The sequence below is a fragment of the Sminthopsis crassicaudata genome, chromosome 3 (assembly GCF_048593235.1).
Source record: "Sminthopsis crassicaudata isolate SCR6 chromosome 3, ASM4859323v1, whole genome shotgun sequence".
NCBI classification, from domain to species: Eukaryota; Metazoa; Chordata; class Mammalia; order Dasyuromorphia; family Dasyuridae; genus Sminthopsis; species Sminthopsis crassicaudata.
This window is the reverse complement of record NC_133619.1, coordinates 363,684,484-363,692,906: the sequence shown is the minus strand read 5'-3', so window position 1 is coordinate 363,692,906 and position 8,423 is coordinate 363,684,484.

Sequence of the window (8,423 nt, the reverse complement as noted above, 5' to 3'; positions counted from 1 at the left end):
CACTCATCACCTTCCATGTGGATTATTGCACTTGGTTCCAAATTGCTCTCCTTGCTTCAAGCCTCTCCCTACTTCAAATTGTATTCTTTTTACATCTGTTAAAGTGATTTTTAAAGTATAGATCTCACTATATCTATACTTCACTCACCAAACTCCAGTGTTTCCCTGTTGGCTCTAGGATAAAATATCAACTCCATTATTTAATGTTCTTCACAACCTGATCTCAGTACACTTTTCCATCTTTATTATACAGTATTCCCCTTTTTATACTCTACAGTTCTCCCTTTTTAAAAACTGGCCTTCTTCCTGTTCTTATGTATAGCATTCCATCTAGTGTCTTATTTGCATTGGCCAACATCAATTCTTGGAATGTCCTTGCTTCTTCTTCCCTACCTCATAGAATTCCTCCCTTCAAGACAGTTTGTCTTTCCTAATCCTTCCTTTCCCTCAAATGAAAGCACCATCTCGATAATTATACATATTGAATTTATTTTGCATATATTTATTCTAGACATACTTCTGCAGAAACACCTGGAAAGACTTACCTGAACTGATGAAGAGTAAAGTGAGCAGAATCAGGAGGACATTGTACAATGATCAACCATAAATAACTTAGCTATTCTCAGTAATACAATGATCCAAAACAGTCCCAAAGGACTTATGATGAAAAATGCTATCCATCTCCAGAGAAAGAACTGCTGGAGTCTGAATACAAATTGAAGCATATCCTTTTTTCTTTCCTTCCTTCCTTCCTTCCTTCCTTCCTTCCTTCCTTCCTTCCTTCCTTCCTTCCTTCCTTCCTTCCTTCCTTCCTTCCTTCCTTCCTTCCTTCCTTCCTTCCTTCCTTCCTTCCTTCCTTTCTATAAAGTATATATAGTATACAAACCTAAAAAGTGTCTATTGATTGAGCATTGGCCAGGTGAAAGAGTGAGGATTCAGGAAAATAATTATTTATATGGTGCCTACTATGTTCCAGGCACAGTGATAAGTGATTTTTACAAACTTATCTCTTCTGGTCCTCATAACAACCTGGTAATAGCAAATTAGTTGATATGATCCCTATTTTGTAGATGAGGAACCTGAGGTAGAGATTAAATAACTTGCCCAGGTCACAAAGATAGTAGGTGTCAGAGACTGAATAACTCAGGCCTTCTTGATTCTAGGCCTAATGCTCTATCCATGGAGTGACTTTCTATCCCCTAGGTGCCCCAACTGATAGAACATCTGCCCTAGACTCTATACATGTTTACATATTTTTCCCAGAGTCATACAGTAAGTGTCAAAGACTATATTTGAACCTGTTTTCTTGATTCTGAGGACAACCCTACATTCACTAGGACAGAAGCTTCTCTAAGAAATCATTCTAATATTCAAATACATGTGATTTTGTCAGCACAGGGAGCTACTAATGTGGACGCTGCCAACCTCAATAAAGATTATAATATATTTATGCCTTAGGAAGTAAATCCCAAGAATTTTGCCTTAGAGGGTACCTACTAAGAAGTTTCAGATTTGGTATTTGAATCCAGCTTTTTCTGATGTCAAGCTTAGCACTCTATTCCCTGTAGCATACTGTCCTTATTACTTATAGTACTTATAAAATATCATCCTCTATTATATTGTTTCATTTGTATTACATATCATATCAAAATGTAAACAATATCTAATGTGAATCCAATAATAAGGATAGAAAACAGTAGTTTCAATGCTAAGAAAATCTCTTTTATTGTGATCAAATCCATTCCTGATGGTCTAGAAGCCCAGGGTATGGGTAGGAAAAAGAATATCGCCTCTTTCCCCCCCCCCCAACCCACCTGCCTCTGCTTTTTCTCCTTGTGCTCTTTCAGTAAGTACAGTTGTATGCAGGAGATCTCTGCCCCTCCCAAAGAACCTTGCCTTGCCTGGCATTGAAAATCTCTATGGCCCTGGATTGCTATGATGTAAATGAGAGAGCAGGGCTCAGTGGGTTTAGCAGCTGGGAGGGAGATTGACAGCTTTGGGGAGCCCAGCTGGTAGTGTCAGGTTAGTGGGTCTCTTGTCGCCACATTAATCAGCTCTCTTAGTGCCACTAATACCAATTTGTAAGCAGACTGCCAGGATCAGACAGGCCAGCTGTCAGGCAACCACGGGCAGCTTACTGCAGGGTTTGATTTTATGGCTTAGGATTGGAATTATAATTCAATTAGCAAATTTAACTATTCTGAACTGCTGTGGAGAGTTAGTCCAAGGTGCCAGGTACCCTCAATTGAGGACATGGACTCTGGTTCCTCCTCTCAGGAACATCATTGAGCTGGGTGATAAGACATGTAAGTTCTAGTTTTAGCTCAGTGATGAACTCACTATGTGACCACATATATATTATTTTTCAGCTTAATAAATTGTATTTCTAGTCCTATTGTATGATAAAGTGGGAAAAATGAGATCTAAGGACTCTTCCAACTCTAACATTTTGTTCTATTTTGGTGAAAAGAGCACTGGTTTTGGAGTTGGGGATCTGAGTTCGATTCCTAGAGCTTCTTTCTGTCTTCATATTATTATTCAAGTCATTTTAATTTCTCTAGTTCTCTAGTTCATTTCAAGAATGAAATGAGATAAAATGGCTCCTCAGCTCTCAATTTATAGTTTTATTTACATTCTGACATTCTATGATTGTTTTTATGTTTAGTGCGGAGGACTTCAGATATCTTTGAGCAAGGTAAGGGACAGAGGCATATTTTCCCTAGCATATTTCCTCTGGTCCTCTACCACAGAACCACTTCGATGCCTCACTGTGGCACAGAGGTCACTCTAGATTCTCTTTTTTATATACTTCTTTAAAATTAATTTTATAATTATAACTTTTTTTTGACAGTACATATGCATGGGTAATTTTTTACAACATTATCCCTTGCACTCATTTCAGTTCTGAATTTTCCCCTCCTTCCCTCCACCCCCTCCCCTAGATGACAAGCAGTCCCATACATGTTAAATATGTTATAGTATATCCTAGATATAATATATGTGTGCAGAACTGAATTTCTTGTTGCACAGAAAGAATTGGATTCAGAAGGTAAAAATAACCTGGGAAGAAAAACAAAAATGCAAACAGTTTACACTCATTTCCCAGTGTTCCTTCTCTGAGTGTGGCTGATTCTGCCAATCATTGATCAATCAGAACTGAATTAGATCTTCTCTTTGTTGATATCCACTTCCATCAGAATACATCCTCATACAGTATCATTGTTGAAGTGTATAATGATCCCCTAGTTCTTCTCGTTTCACTCAGCATCAGTTGATGTAAGTCTCTCCAAGCCTCTCTGTATTCCTCCTGTTGGTCATTTCTTACAGAACAATAATATTCCATAACATTCATATACCATAATTTATCCAACCATTCTCCAATTGTTGGGCATCCATTCATTTTCCAGTTTCTAGCCACTACAAAAAGGGCTGCCACAAATATTTTGGCACATACAGGTCTCTTTCCCTTCTTTAGTATTTCTTTGGGATATAAGCCCAGTAGTAGCACTGCTGGATCAAAGGGTATGCACAGTTTGATAACTTTTTGGGCATAATTCCAGATTGCTCTCCAGAATGGTTGGATTCTTTCACAACTCCACCAACAATGCATCAGTGTCCCAGTTTTCCCACATCCCCTCCAACATTCATCATTATTTGTTCCTGTCATCTTAGCCAATCTGACAGGTGTGTGTCACTCTAGATTCTCAAAGACTGTGCCATAGGCATATTAATTAGATCAGGTTCTACCAAGTCAAATAGATTTTATGGGAGGCTGTCCAAAGCCAAGTTTCACTAACTGCTGAGCCTTGTTACCAGAAGGTTGGCTATCTGCTGATGGCATTTTGGGGCTAGAGCAACTCATAAAGCTACTGACCATGAAATTTAGGAATAGCATACTTTTCACTGGAATTAGCTCCTATATTAGACAAATCATAGATCCTTGAAATATTGATATATAAATTTTAGTTCAAGAAACACTCCTTAAATGCCTACTCTGTCCCAGGTTGCTTGACATAATGGATAGAGAGCTGGCATCAAAATCAAGAACACTTAGATTAAAATCCTCCGCCATACTGGCTGTGTGACTCTAGGAAAGTCATTTAATTTCTAACAGCTCCAGGAAATTCTCTAAAAGTAAAAATTGCAGAGAAGATGCTGGTCTACCTTGGTTAAAAAAAAGGGAATTTCCTCATTCAACAGCTTCCTATACTATTGTAATCACAGGTATAGTACTTCTCCCAATTTATTAGACATTGTACTAGAAGCAGACAAAAGAGCAAAAGTAGAAGACAAAATGAAAGTCCCTACCCTCAAGAAACTTACATTCCCTAACTGAGAAGTAACATGCATATGTAAATGTAAATATATTCAAAGTATTCATCTAGCTATAAGTGCTTTGGGACTGACGTGAAGTATGAATTGCAGCATCCCAGAACTCAGAAAAGGATCTCAGTGACCATCTATTCTTTCTTAACCAAATCTGAGCAAGATCTGACTTTTTATGTCTTATTAGAAAAATAATGTTTCAGTCTATGCTTGATGCCCTTCTATTATGGGAGATCAATTACCCAAAGGAATCTACTTTATTTTTGTTTAGCTTTAATTTTTAGGATATTATCTTTTTATCGAAGAGAAATTGATTTCTTTATAATTTCTTCCCATTGTTCCTGGAGCCAAAAGGTAAAATCCACTCCTTTCCCCACTATGGTAGGCCTTCTTTCCTGTTCTTTCTAAGTCTTCTCTTCTTCAGGCTAAACATTTCTACTTCCTTCAACAATTTTCAGTCAGTCAATCTGTTGGTCAACTAGCATTTATTAAGTTCCTACTATATGTTGGACACTGTGTGTCTATATATCAATTTTTCAAACCTCTTAACATTCTGATCATCCTCCTTTGAAAATGCTATTATTAATATCAATTTTGAGATCATCAGATCATGAAAGCTGAAAGTGATCTTAGAGGTTAATCCAATGCTTTATTTTACCAATAAGAAAAGAATCCCAAGGAAGTGAAATCACCTATGAGACATCATCATATTGTGAATTTGTGTGCAGAGCTGGAGAGGTTAAATGGGTTGCCTTAAGTCATGTAATAAGTAGCAGTTGAACAGTAACTCTCTGGACTTTGTTCCCTTCTCCTTCTTGGGTTATTTTCCTGCAAAAGGAACTAAGACTATAAGCTACTTAGAGACAGGGACTGGCCTTTGTAATCAGGGGTGTTGGTCTTAGATTTGAAAAGAAACCCTTTGAACTTTGCCCCCCCTTACCCTTCTAAGGCTATCTTCTTTCATAAGAATATAGGTTCCTAGGGGGGCAGGGACTGGCTATATAATGAGGAATGGAGTTTCACATTTGGTAGATTTGGTAATATCCATTAATGAGGAGTCACGAAAGGATCTTGCACTTCAGGGTAGAAAATAAAATACTTCCTTTGCAGTTTCAAAAACATATCTATAGGAATTAGAGTAAGTAATGAGGAAACCAAATTATCACTCTTTGCAAATGATATGATACTTATGGAACCCTAGAGAATCAACTAAAAAACTATTAGAAATAATCCACAACTTTAGCAAATTTGCAGGAGACAAAAATAAATCCACATAAATCATCAGCAGTTTTATACATCACTAACTAATCTAACAGCAAGAGATACAAAGAGTCATTTCATTTAAAATAACTACTGATAGTATAAAGTATTTGGGAATCTATCTGCCAAGGGAAAGTCAGGAACTATATGAACAAAACTACAAAACACTTTCCACACAAATAAAATCAGATCTAAACAATTGGAAAATTATCAAGTGTTCTTGGATAGGTCGAGTGAATATAATAAAAATGACAATACTTCCTAAACTAATCTATTTATTTAGTGCTATACCAATCAAACTCCCAAGAAACTATTTTACTGACCTAGAAAAAAATAATAACAAAATTCATCTGGAAGAACAAAAGGATAAGAATTTTAAGGGAATTAATAAAAAAAAAGCAAATGAAGGTGGCCTAGCTATACCAGATCTAAAACTATATTATAAAGCAGTAGTCATTGAAGCCATTTGGTACTGGCTGAGAAATAGAGCAGTTGATCAGTGGAATAGGTTAGGTTCACAGAACAAAATAGTAAATGACTATCTCAGCCTAGCGTTTGACAAACTCAAAGACCCCAGCTTTTGGGATAAGAATTCACTATTTGACAAAAACTTCTGGGAAAATTGGAAACTACTATTGCAGAAACTAGGCATTGACCACACATAACACTGTATACCGAGGTAAGGTCAAAATGGGTTAATGATCTAGACATAAAGAATGATATTATAAACAAATTAGAAGAACATAAGATGGGGAAGGATTTGTGACTAAAGAATAACTAGAGGTCATTATTGATCACAAAACAGATAATTTTGATTGTATTAAGTTAAAAAATTTTGTACAAACAAAACTAATGCGATAATATTAGAAGAGAAGCAATAAACTGGTAAACATTTTTACATTCAAAGCTTTTGATAAGGGCCTCATTTCTAAAATTTGTAGAAAATTGGCTCAAATTTATTAGAATTCAAGCCATTCTCCAATTGATAAATAGTCAAAAGATATGAAAAGACAATTTTTAGATGAAGAAATTGAAACCATTTGTAGTCATATGAAAAGGTGCTCCAGGGAGGGAAGGGATCATTTGGAAAAATGAATACAAGGGATAATGTTATAAAAAAAATTACTCATGCATATATAATGTCAAAAATTTATAAATAAAATTTTAAAAAAAGATAATAAACATTAATACTAATGATACAGCTACAACAAAGCAAAATATTTTAGAAATTAGATTAGATATAATAAAGAACTTATGCTATTATATCTAAAATCCTTGTTGATTGTCAGAAGTATCTGGCTGTGTCTCCACAAAACTCTATTTCTCTCTTCATCTTCATTCCATTAAATTTATTTCTTTTCTCAAGTACCAGAATACAAAGTAAATTAAGCACCACTTCTTATTCAATTGAAAAAAAAAAGAAAAAGAAAAGGTGCTCCAAATCACTATTGATCAGAGAAATGCAATTTTTTCCTTTTTTATTTGCAAGATATATACATGGGTAATTTTTCAGCATTGACAATGGCAAAACCTTTTGTTCCAATTTTTCCCCACCTTCTCCCCACCCCCTCCCTCAGATGGCAGGTAGACCAATACATGCTATATATGTTAAAATATATGTTAAATACAATATAGGCATACATATCCATAGTTATTTTGCTGCACAAGAAGAATTGGACTTTGAAATAATGTACAACTAACCTGTGAAGGAAATAATAAATGCATGCAGACAAAAAGAGAGGGATTGGAAATGCGATGTGGTGGTTCACATTCATTTCCCAGAATTCTTTTGCTAGGTGTAGCTGGTTGTATTCATTATTGAACAAATGGAACTGATTTGGTTCATCTCATTGTTGAAGAGAGCCACAGTCATCAGAATTGATCATCGTATAGTATTGTTGTTGAAGTATATAATGATCTCCTGGTCCTGCTCATTTCACTCAGCATCAGTTCATGTAAGTCTCTCCAGGCCTTTCTGAAATCATCCTGTTGGTCATTTCTTAGAGTACAATAATATTCCATAACATTCATATACAGCCATTCTCCAATTGGTGAGCATCCACTCAGTTTCCAGTTCTGGTCACTACAAAGAGGGCTGCCACAAACATTCTTGCACATACAGGTCCCTTTTCCTTCTTTAATATCTCTTTGGGATATAAGCCCAATAGTAACACTGCTGGATCAAAGGGTATGTACAGTTTGAAACTTTTTGAGTATAGTTCCAAATCACTCTCCAGAATGGCTGGATGTATTCACAATTCCACCAACAATGTATCAGTCACCCAGTTTTTCCACATCCCCTCCAACGTTCCTAATTATCTTTCCCTGTCATTCTAACCAATCTGACAGGTGTGTAGTGGTATCTCAGAGTTGTCTTAATTTGCATTTCTCTGATTTTAAACACTTTCATATGAGTGGAAATAGTTTCAATTTCATTATCTGAAAATTGTCTGTTCATATCCTTTGACCATTTATCAATTGGAAAATGGCTTGATTTCTTATAAATTAGAGTCAATTCTCTATATATTTTAGAAATGAGGCCTTTATCATAACTTTTGAGTGTAAAAATGTTTTCCCAGCTTATTGCTTCCCTTCTAATCTTATCTGCATTAGTTCTGTTTGTACAAAAGCAATAATGATCTCTAATTCTTCTTTGGTCACAAATATCTTCTTCTTCCACAGGTCTGAGAGTTAATTAATATGTTCTTCTAATTGATTTATAATCTCATGCTTTATGACTAGGTCATGAACCCATTTTGACCTTATCTTGGTGTACAGTGTTAAGGATGGGTCAATGCCTAATTTCTGCCATACTAATTTCCAATTTTCCCAGGAGT